The sequence below is a fragment of the Nicotiana tabacum genome, chromosome 20 (genome assembly GCF_000715075.1).
Source record: "Nicotiana tabacum cultivar K326 chromosome 20, ASM71507v2, whole genome shotgun sequence".
In the NCBI taxonomy this organism is placed as follows: Eukaryota; Viridiplantae; Streptophyta; class Magnoliopsida; order Solanales; family Solanaceae; genus Nicotiana; species Nicotiana tabacum.
Window position 1 is genome coordinate 98,622,847 of NC_134099.1, and position 12,108 is coordinate 98,634,954.

General features: G+C 41.8%; 1 pseudogene; it reads right to left on the minus strand.

The window, feature by feature from the left end:
* The window catches only part of LOC107820804 (putative protein phosphatase 2C 12), a 17,417-nt pseudogene extending 6,025 nt beyond the window's left edge, over nt 1–11,392 (minus strand).
* Nucleotides 11,393–12,108: the final 716 nt, after the last annotated feature.

The window sequence follows — 12,108 nt, forward strand, 5'->3', positions numbered from 1 at the left end:
GATTTGGTTGGTTCCGACAGATAGAGAGAGGAATAGGAGGTTTGTTGATGGCCTCACTTATCAGCTTCGTATTCTCATGACCAGAGAGAGGGTGACTGGTGCTACTTTCGAGGAGGTTGTAGATATTGCTCGTGAGATTGAGTCTGTTTGTCGCCAGGAGCGAGAGGAGAGGGGATCTGGTAGTTATAGTGGTGCTCCTTCGAGAGGTCAGTTTCAGCACGGCAGAGGCCGTCCATTCAGACATGCTCAGCCAGCTCGCCTAGGTTATCGTGGGGCGTCATCGGATCATGGTTCTCACAGTTCTCATTAGGGCCAGTCATCACTTAGTGCCCTTCCAGCTCAGAGTTCGTCCCGTGCTCCATCAGTTCAGGGCTCTTCTATGTCAGGTGCATCTGCTAGTCATTCCGGTGCTAGGGGTGCCCTTCAGTCCCTTTCTCCAGCACCCGGGAGTTGTTATGAGTGTGGAGAGATGGGTCATATGTGGAGGCAGTGTCCTCGTCGTCTTGCAGGTTCATCTCAGCAGAGGAGTCAGCCATCGGCTTCAGCGTCAGCTACTTCATCACCACACACCCACCTAGCTAGGGGTGGAGGTCAGTCAGCTAGGGGTCACCCTAGAGAGGGAGGTCGATCAGGTGGCGGTCAGGCCCGTTTCTATGCACTTCCAGCTAGACCGGATGCTATTGCTTCCGATGCTGTTATTACAAGTATTGTTTCATCTGCCACAGAGATGCCTCTGTATTATTTGACCCCGGTTCCACCTTTTCTTATGTGTCATCAAACTTTGTTAGTTATCATGGATACGCCCCATGAGTCTTTTGTTTCACATGTTGATGTATCTACTCCGGTGGGCGATACTATTGTTGTGGACCGTGTACCGGCCGTGTATGGTGACTATTGAGGGTCTGGAGACCCGAGTGGATCTTTTATTATTGTGTATGGTGGATTTCGATGTCATTTTAGGCATGGATTGACAATCTCCGTGTCGTGCTATTCTGGACTATCATGCCAAGACAGTCATTTTGGCTATACCGGGTGTGCCACGGATTGAGTGGCGTGGTTTGACTGATTATGTCCAGTAGAGTAATCTCATTCTTGAAGGCCCAGCGTATGGTTGGGAAGGGTTGTCTTTCGTATCTAGCCTTTGTGAGGGATGTCGGTGCAGAGACTCTCAGTATTGATTCTGTTCCAGTTGTGAGGGATTTTCCCGATGTGTTTCCTGCAGACCTGTCGGGCATGCCACCGGACAGGGACATTGACTTTGGTATTGACCTGGTGCCGGGCACTCAGCCCATCTCTATTCCGCCGTATCGTATGACACCAGCGGAGTTGAAGGAGTTAAAGGAGCAGCTTCAGGAACTCCTTGATAAGGGGTTCATTCGGCCTAGTGTGTCGCCTTGGGGTGCGCCGATTCTATTTGTGAAGAAGAAGGATGGCACTATGAGGATGTACATTAATTATAGGCAGTTGAACAAAGAAACAGTTAAGAACAAGTATCCTTTGCCTCGCATGGATGATTTAGAGTGTTCTCCAAGATTGATCTCTGTTCAGGTTATCACCAGTTGAAGATCAGGGACTCGGATATTCTTAAGACAGCTTTCAGGACCCGATATGGTCATTATGAGTTCTTGGTGATGTCTTTTGGGATGACCAATGCCCCAGAAGCGTTCATGCATTTGATTTGATGAACAGCGTGTTCCGGCCTTATCTCGACTCGTTTGGCATAGTCTTCATTGATGATATTCTGGTGTATTCGCGTAGTAAGGAGGAGCACGCGGAGCATTTGAGAGTTGTGTTGCAGAGATTGAGGGAGGAGAAGCTTTATGCAAAGTTCTCCAAGTGTGAGTTTTGGCTCAGTTCAGTGGCTTTCTTGGGGCACGTGGTGTCCAGCGAGGGTATTCAGGTTGATCCGAAGAAGATAGAGGCGGTTCAGAGTTGGCCCAGACCGTCCTCAGCCACAGAGATTCGCAGCTTTCTTGGTTTGGTGGGCTATTATCGCCGGTTTGTTCAGGGATTCTCATCTATCGCATCGCCCTTGACCAAGTTGACTCAGAAGGATGCTTCATTTGTATGGTCGGATAAGTGTGAGGAGAGCTTTCAGAAGCTCAAGACAGCCTTGACCACAGCACCAGTGTTAGTTCTGTCATCAGCTTCAGGTTCATATACCGTGTATTGTGATGCTTCGAGAGTTGGTATTGGGTGTGTGTTAATGCAGGAGGGTAGAGTTATTGCTTATGCTTCTCGTCAGTTGAAGCCCCATGAGAAGAACTACCCTGTTCATGATTTGGAGTTGGCTGTCATTGTTCACGCGTTGAAGATTTAGAGGCATTATCTGTATGGTGTGTCTTGTAAGGTGTTTACAGATCATCGTAGTCTCCAGCACTTGTTCAAACAGAAGGATCTCAATTTGAGGCAGCGGAGATGGTTGGAGTTGCTAAAGGATTATGATATCACTATATTGTACCATCCGGAGAAGGCCAATGTAGTGGCCGATACTTTGAGCAGAAAGGCGGTGAGTATGGGGAGTTTGGCATATATTCCAGTTGGGAAGAGACCTGTTGCAGTTGATGTTCAGGCCTTGGTCAATCGGTTCGTGAGGTTAGATATTTCGGAGCCCAGTCGGGTATTGGCTTGTGTGGTTTCTCGATCTTCCTTATATGATCGCATCAGAGAGCGCCAGTATGATGATCCTCATTTGCTTGTCCTTAGGGACAGAGTTCAGCACGATGATGCCAGAAATGTAACCATTGGTGATGATGGGGTGATGAGGATGCAGGGCCGGATATGTGTGCCCAATGTAGATGGGCTTCGGGAGTTGATTCTGGAGAAGGCCCATACCTCGCGGTATTCCATTCATCCGGGTGTCGCGGAGATGTATCAGGATTTGAGGCAGCATTATTGGTGGAGGAGAATGAAGGAGGACATTGTGGGATTTGTAGCTCGGTGTCTCAACCGTCAGCAGGTGAAATATGAGCATCAGAGACCGAGTGGCTTGCTTCAGCAGATGGATATTCCGGAGTGGAAGTGGGAGCGGATCACCATGGACTTTATAGTTGGGCTCCCACGGACTTTGAAGAGTTCGATGCTATTTGGGTGATTGTGGATCGACTGACCAATTCCTCGCACTTCATTCCTGTGTGTACTACCTATTCTTCAGAGCAGTTGGCAGAGATCTATATCCGGGAGACTGTTCGTTTGCATGGAATCCCAGTTTCCATCATTTCAGATAGGGGCACTCAGTTTACTTCACAGTTTTGGAGGTCGATGCAGCGAGAATTGAGTACTTAGGTTGAGTTGAGCACAGCTTTTCACCCTCAAACGGACGGGCAATCCGAGCGCACTATTCAGATATTGGAGAACATATTGCGTGCTTGTGTCATTGATTTCGGAGGGTCATGGGATCAGTTTCTACCGCTTGCAGAGTTAGCTTATAAGAACAGTTACCAATCGAGTATTGAGATGGCTCCATATGAGGCTTTATGTGGGAGGCGATGTAGGTCTCCAGTTAGTTGGTTTGAGTCGGGCGAGGCTAGGATATTGGGGACAGACTTGGTGCAGGATGCTTTAGAAACGGTGAAGGTAATTCAGGAGAGGCTTTGTAAAGCGCAGTCGAGACAAAAGAGTTATGCTGACAAGAAGGTTCGGGATGTTTCCTACATAGTTGGTGAGAAGGTTCTGTTAAAGGTTTCACCCATGAAGGGTGTTATGAGGTTTGGGAAGAAGGGTAAATTGAATCCTCGGTTCATTGGGCCTTTTGAAATGCTTCGGAGGATTGGGGAGGTGGCTTATGAGCTTGCTTTGCCACCCAGCTTATCATTTCATGTTTCTATGCTCCGGAAGTATATTGGGGATCCGTTTCATGTTCTGCATCAACACGGTTCAGTTGGATGGTGATTTGACTTATGATGTGGAGCCAGCAGCTATTTTGGAGCGTCAGGTTCGAAAGTTGAGGTCAAAGGATATAGCTTCAGTGAAAGTGCAGTAGAGAGGTCGGCCCATGGAGGAGGCTATCTGGGAGACCGAGCGGGAGTTGCGGAGTAGATATCCTCACCTGTTTGCGGCTTCAGGTATGTTTCTTGACTCGTTCGAGGACGAACGTTTGTTTAAGAGTGGCAGGATGTGACGACCCGGCCAGTCGTCTCATGAGTTACCGCTCCGTTTCCCCCATTTCTGCTTCTGATTGCTTGTTTATCGATTCTATATGTGATCGGAATGGTTGCATCGGGTTCAGAAAGGATTTGGTAAGGTTTGAGACACTTAGTCTCTTTTAAGGAAGCTTAAGTTGGAAAAGTCAACCGGATGTTGACTTATGTGTTAGAGGGCTCGGATGTGAGTTCCGATGGTTCGGATAGCTTCGGAAGGTGATTTGGGACTTAGGAGCGTGATCGGAATGTGTTTTGGAGGTCCGGGGTAGATTTAGGCTTGAATTGGCGAAATTGGATTTTTGGCGTTTTCCTGTTGATAGGTGAGATTTTGATATATGGGTCGGAATGGAATTTTGAAAGTTGCAGTAATTCCGTTGTGTCATTTGGGATGTGTGTGCAAAATTTCAGGTCATTCAGACGTGGTTTGGTTGGTTTTTGATGAAAAACGTAATTTAGAAGATTTTGGAATTCTTAGGCTTGAATCCGATGCGAATTTGGTGTTTTGATGTTGTTTTGAGCATTCTGAAGATTGGAACAAGTTTGAATGATGTTATGGGTTATGTTGGCATATTTGGTTGAGGTCTTGGGGGCCTCGAGCGAGTTTTGGGTGGTCAATCGGACCATTTCATGTGTTGGAAAAATGCAGAAAACTGATGTTCAGTGTTGCAGAGAAATGACCTTCGCGTTGGTGAGTAGGCCCTCGCGTTCGCGAAGGGTTAGCTGGTGAGGCTGAGATTTTAGCCTTCGCGTTCGTGAGGAAGGCTCCGCGTTCGCGAAGGGCTGGGGTCGTTGTGCATCGCATTCGCGAAGGAGGCTCCGCGTTCGCGTAGAGGAAGTTGGGCACTGGGTTTAAGGTTGATTTGTTCATCGCGTTTGCGAGAAGGGGAGCACGTTCGCGAAGTCGGGCTGAGGAACCGTCGCGTTCGTGAGGGACTGGACGCGTTCGCGTAAAAGGAAATTTGGTCAAAGTTAGATTGTGTTTCGCGAAAGCGAGGCGTTGACCGCGTTCGCGAAGAAGGAATTGAGTCTGGATAGAATGTTTAAATAGTCATCTTGTCCGTGATTTTGGGGTTAACTTCCACCATTTTAGAGCGATTTTGGAGTTTTTTGAAGAGGATTAAAGAGGGATTCAAGGGGAAACACTTGGAGGTAAGATTCATGGACTTAATACTCGATTCTAATGTGAATTTTACCTAATTAATCATGGAAATTAAGCTTAATATTGAAGAACTTGGCTTGTAATTGGAGACCTAGAATTTGGAATTTGAGAGGTCGTTTGTGGTTGGATTTTGATGCTTTTGGTATGAATGAACTCGGGGAGTGATAAGGAGTCCATTGATGTAATTTTTATCGGAATCCGAGACGTGTGCACGGGGTCGGGTTTGGCCAATTTCAGGATTTGGGTTAAAATTTGATTTCTTTCGAGTGGGTTGTGTTCCCTTAGCATATTTTGATGGTTTTGCACTGATTTTGGCTAGATTTGGAACATCCGAAGGTCGATTCGAGGGGCAAAGGCATCGCGAGCTAGAGATTTGGACCGGGTAGAAGTGAGTAATGATTGTACATGTTGTCCTGAGGGTATGAAATCCCGGATTGCACATTGTTGTACTATATTGAGGTGACGCACACGCTAGATGACGAGCGTGGGGTCGTGCATTGTTGGGAATTGTGACTTAGTCATGTTTTGGGCTGAATGCCATACTTGGGCCTCGTGCCAACTATTTGAACCCTTAAGGGATTTTTACTGATATTTCCTCATTGTTTTGACTTTATACTTGAACTCAGTCATGCTATATTCTACTGTTTTCATAACTCAGCCATGTTTACTTTGCTTTAACACTTAAAATGATATTTTGGGCTGAGCATCATGTCTTACTGTTGCCCGGGTGGCTTGTGAGATTCTGACTGAATAAGGTCGAGGGCCTATATTGTGAGGAAACACTGGTTATGATTATGAGGCCGAGGGCCTGAGATTTGTACGCCACGAGGTGGCTTGTTGATATGAGGCCGAGAGCCTAGTGATTTTGCCACGAGATGGCTTGATATTGCGTTTGGGCCGTAAGGGGCCCCTCCAGGAGTCTGCACACCCCAGTGAGCGCGGGTACCCATTGTGATGTGAGATATAGCCCGATGGTTTGGTATTGTTCCATGTGTTGCCCAAGGAGCTGATTCTGTGGTACTGTGCCCGAGGGGCGGTTCTTTATGTGTTTATTTTTCCTAATTGCTTGTCATTTACTTGCTTAATTGTTAAAAGGCTCTCCAAAGAAGTTTTAACTGAACTGAAGTGATTTTACCTATTTTTCATTGTTTCATTGCTTTTACTGGCTTTTACTGCTTCTTTATAGTTTGTTGTTGTGCCTTTACATGGTTTCTTATTACTTAGTCTGCATTTATTATTATTACTCACTGAGTTGGAGTACTCACTTTACTCCCTGCACCACGTGTGCAGATTCAGGCGCATCAGGTCCTGCTTGCGAGGGTTGAGAGTTGTCCAGCAGATTCCGGAGATTCACTAGGTAGCTGCCCGGCGATTCGCAGCCCAGTGCTTCTCCCTCTATCCTATTTCCTTCTGTTTTTGTTTTGTAATAGTTGAGTAAACTCTTTCAAACTTGTAGTATTATTATGGATGCTCATGACTGGTGACACCCCGATGTCGAGCTATGTATTTTTCCGCAAATTGTATTAATTACCTTATTTTGGAGATTTATTGTTATGATTAAGGCTTAGTTCTATTATTTAATTGCTTAAAAATGAATTGGGAGTGTGTCGGCTGGCCTTGTCTTCACGAGAGGCGTCATCACAACAGGGTCCGAGTTTAGGGTCGTGACAGTAAGACTAGATAATAAGCAATTAAGTTAAGGAAATAACTTCATAACAACCAACTTAGATATCAACTAATGTCATACTTTAACAATTTGAGAAGCTGCAGTATATCAGCAGGCATTCCATGATAGCATTCAACAGCCATTTCTGCAAAGCATCGCAGACACCATCACTTGCTATTACAAGTCATCCTCCAGCTGATGGTAACTGTTTGAACAAAAGTAATATTAAAAGGAAGCTTGTGTAGCATTAAGAGCCCGTTTGGACATAAGAAATTTTTTTCTTTTTTCAAAAATTTTTCACTTTTTTCCGAAATCAGCGTTTGCTCATAAAATTTCCAATTTTCACTTGAAGATGCATTTTGAAAATTTTCAGAATTTGAAAAACTCAAAAAACTTGCTTTTCAAAATTTTCACTCACAAAACTTCAAAAACAACTCAAAATTTCAAATACTATTTTCACTTGAAAAAAATATTCACCCTTTTTTGGAATTTTACAATTCTTATGTCCAAACGCCCACTAAAACATTGAAAGATTCAAACCCATTTAGAGGCTTCATCCAAAGAAAAGAATTTCTTCACGGTATTAGGAGGTTTCAGAGGCTATGGGAAGGAAAGTGCATTGTTTCAATTAAAATAACTTTATGTTTACAAATATTACTTAAAATTTTACTTTGTTGGTATTAAGCAAATTCACCAATCATGTACTATATGAACAATTCGAGCTCCCTATTCTCTCCCATAGAGATTGAAAATGGAAAGTATGACTAGACTATCATAATTTGCTATAACTTAACATTTAAATACATAGGTTCAAAAAGATATAGGAACAAATTGGATTTAGGAACTAGTATCCTTTCTAGCAACATCAACACCTATCATACTAGATGGAATGCCTTTGTATTATCGCATTGCAATAGGAACCAAAAGCTAAAAGGAGGCAGCCCCGTGCACTAAGCTCCCACTATGCGCGAGGTCAGGGAAGGGCCAGGCCACAAGGGTCTATTGTACGCAGTCTTACCCTGTATTTCTGCATGAGGCTGTTTCCACGGCCTGAACTCATGACCTCCTGGTCACATGGCAACAACTTTACCAGTTCGCCAAGGCTACCCTTCAGGAACCAAAAGCTAAGGATTGCCAAAATCACAAGTCGTGAAAATTATATCTTGGAATAAAAAAAAGGAGTAGAGGAATCATGACAAGACTCCACCTCACCATGAAAGCACAATCAACAAGGAGCCACAAGATTTCTAACTTTCAATTGATTTAGAGTAAAGGTTCAAGCTTACAATTGTACTTTCATCTTCTAAAGTTTGATGTGCCATAACTATAGCGGGTGAGAAGTGGAACCTCCCCAGCTGAATGCCTAAAGTTCCCAAGCTGCATGTCTATTGTTGCAGATACACAAAACGTATGAACTTGAACACAAATACGAAAAATGCAAACAGGAAGCTTTTTACTAGATAAACCTTTACTTGCTTTACATAAGGGTCAGGAACTACGTACTCGCCGACATCCATATCTCCTATGGATCTTGAAAGGCATAACCCACCAGGCCAACATCTCAAAGGACCAATCTGAAATGATTTCAGATTTCTGGGTAAGATGCAACGCATAATGATTTTTTGCTCCCCCAACTTTCACAGAAAAAAGAAAAGAAAAGAGAGCCGAAAAATAGAAAAAGGTAACAACACAAATTTGGCTTCTTCAATAAGTTTGGATGGTTGCAATATCATTTAAAAACAAGTGGTAAAACGTTATGCACATGAATAAAACCATACCTGTGTACCACCACCAGTATTAAACCGACCAACCTCTCCATCACTAGCCGTTATGCGTTCTCTTCTATTAAATTCAACAATAAAAGCTTAGAACCTTACTATAAGGGGTAAATAACATACTTTATGCATGAGAAAAGGCATGAATCATACACCTCTTCATTGCACTCTAGCCTATGATCAGCTGATAAATAATAAATGTCCCCGTCAGCAGATTACAAAATGCACCGGGAATCACCAACCCATCCAACTGTTACAACCCATCCTTCAATTATGACAAATGTGACTGTTGTCCCTGAAGTTTGTGCTGCAAGGTTAACACAAATATATGTAAGAATAGTGCAGTATGCTATCTTCCAGTGACAAGATTCCACTACCTATGAAACATGAAGATTGTACCAATAAAAGCGCGATCAAATGAAAGAAAGAAGCATAATAAGCTATCAAACAGCTGAACAAAGGTGTATATAACATGCTTTGGAGCAATATGTATGCATAGAAAACCGATGCCAAAGAAGAACAATTATTGTATCTATAGCTGGTAGAGTTGTACGCAACAGAAAGAGGAGCAGAAACTGCAACTGGCACTATCTAAGCAGGGATTTTCCTCTTCCCCACCCCCCACCCCTCCCCGGGTCTCGCCCTCCTATATGACAGAATTTAATTTGTTCAGAGAGAAGCCTAGAAGAATGGAGAAAGCGTCCGACCTAATCATTGAACTACACAATGTACTCATATACATTATTGAGGAAATTTTGTTTAGGTTTTCACTGCATACTAATATTAGCTTCCTTTGATAGGACAATGTTATATGTTGACAAAGTTCAAGCGATTTTGCAACACCACAAGGACATCAAAACTGCTTTTGCTCTCTGGATAGTTTAGTTACTGACCCATTTTTCTACATCCCCAATTGACATATCATAGAAATGAATAAAGAAACATAGAAACTATGACTACCTCTTTCTTGAAAATCTTTATCTGTTTTGACAAATCCTGCAGCCAAAGCCCTAGGCAATGCTGCAACCCATTCATCTCTTTAAGCTCTGGGGGAATAGCACTCAAGACATTCTGCAAGAGATTCTCTTTAGTATATATGGCCGCAGCTGTCCCATTGTGCCCATCAAATAACTACAAAAGATGTGAGGACACCACTTACACGACAGCAATTACATAAACAAAAGAAAGGGTAAGCGGGAATGTGGATATTCAACAGTTTGTCATGAAAGTAATTCCAGGTTAAACATAGAATTTTTTTCTGAAGAGTTGGTCAAATAAAATTTGTTTCTGTAATACTCACAAAATTGTTCCTCAAATGATTTAACCAAACACTAACCACGTCTTCTTATCTCCTCTCATCGCATAAAGAATATGAGCAAAAAGGTTGCTCCACTGATATCAACAGCCAAAGAAGTCGCTCTATCCTGGAATAATCCAAAAACAACAACATCAGCAGTCCAGTATAATCTCATAAGTGGGGTCCGGAGAGGGAAGTGTGTACGCAGACCTTAGCCCTATCCTAGGGTAGAGACGTTGTTTCCGATAGACCTCGACTCAAAAAAATAGTATCAACAACCTAAGAACCAGAAAAAGAAAAGAAGTCACTCTATCCTTACCAATAATCCAAAAAAAAAAAAGAGAAAAGGACTTCTCCCTCTTGAGGTGACTAGTTGATTCTAGATTATCCATCAAAGAAGAGAAAGTAAAAGAAAATGAAAACATCATAGAAGATTGTCCAAAGCTGGCACCGTGAGCAATTAATTTTCTCAACACAAACTTATTTGGTTACACCATAAAAGATACAGAAGATTACTACTAAAATAAAATGCATAAAAACAAGAATCGTTGAGACATACCCCAAAAACAGAATAAGTGGTGACTCCATCTCCTAAAACCCGTTGGCATAAGGTCTTGACAAAAGTAAAGTCCTCGCCTTTCTTGCTTTGATTAAACTGAGTATGACAAATCTCTGGCTTTTCAGTCTTCTGATTGGCCAATTCACACTTCAGCAACACTGATAATGGCACCGTTTGATGTTCAGTACCTTTTGATAACATTTGTTAAGTCCCCCTCTCAAATCAGATAAAGATTGAATCTTTGTTCCTTGTAATAAAAAATGTAGCTTCTCAAATCACCCCCCCCCCCCCACTGGCTGTTAATCCATTAAATCCAACAATGTCCTACACACACCAAAATAATAGAAAATGATTAACCAACTTAATACCTCCAAAATCAAGGCTAAGATTTAAATCATAGTAAAAAACAAGAAATGCACAACCCCAGATTAAAACTCAGAACCCTTTTAAAGGGGTTATAAGAAATGTATCTTAAAGTCATAAAATTGAAGAATTGATCAAAAAAGCGTAGAAAAAATGTGTTCTTTATTCTAAAACATAAAGAGGCAACATACTTGGAGAAGATATAAAGAAAATAGTGAAATGAGGTTGAATATAGTCTTTGGTTTGGGCTGATATTGCAGTCATCAAGAATGCAAAAACTCCATTTCTCTTTTTTTTCGTGAGAAAGAGAAAATGTCAATTTTTAAGGACGTCAATGGTGATTTTGGGTTTATGGGTCGTTTTTAAGACAAGTGGATTAATCCAATACAAGTGATCAATAATATTATATAAGCAAAAGAAAAATATAATAAATAGCCAAACTAGCGTTAGTATTGAATCCAATCTCGGTTGTGGGGCTAACAATTAATCTGCGTTCGATTTGTAGCCAAAATTTTAACTATATAGAAAAGCTAAGAATGGTCGACCAAGGGCAGATTTGTCATTTTACTCTGCCATATTTTTTTTTATTTTTCTATACATATTCCTACCCAAAACACTCGGGGTTAGTTTTCTCAACTAATTTTTCCTATTAATTGAACAAAGTAGCTTTTTAATATGAGATCTGAATATATTATAGAGGGATATAAGGTTTCTAATTGTTTTCTTTATTTATCTGTTTATGCTTTTTGTTCCCTTTTTTTTTTTCTACAAAACGCGGTGTTTGTCTTTCCAGCAACTGCAGATAGTACTAAGATGTCGACAAAGAATATTAATTGAGGGATGGGTTGGAATTTCATAAGAGCATTAGCTCAGATAGTATTGCTTTTTCCTTACTCTCACAATTTGGATGGTTCTATCTGCTTTACTCTCGGTAATTTCTTTTCTTTCTAATTAATTTTTGTTGATAACTTTTGTCGTAAAAGATTAAATACAGATGATTCATAATAGTAAGAAGAAATAGCTTTTGTTGTTAATGAGTATAAAATGCTCTATTAAATAATTGAGTAATACAACAAATTCAATCTTGTGACATATCAAATTAAGTTAGGCATATCAAATAGAGTTTGTGAACGACCTGTATAATGAT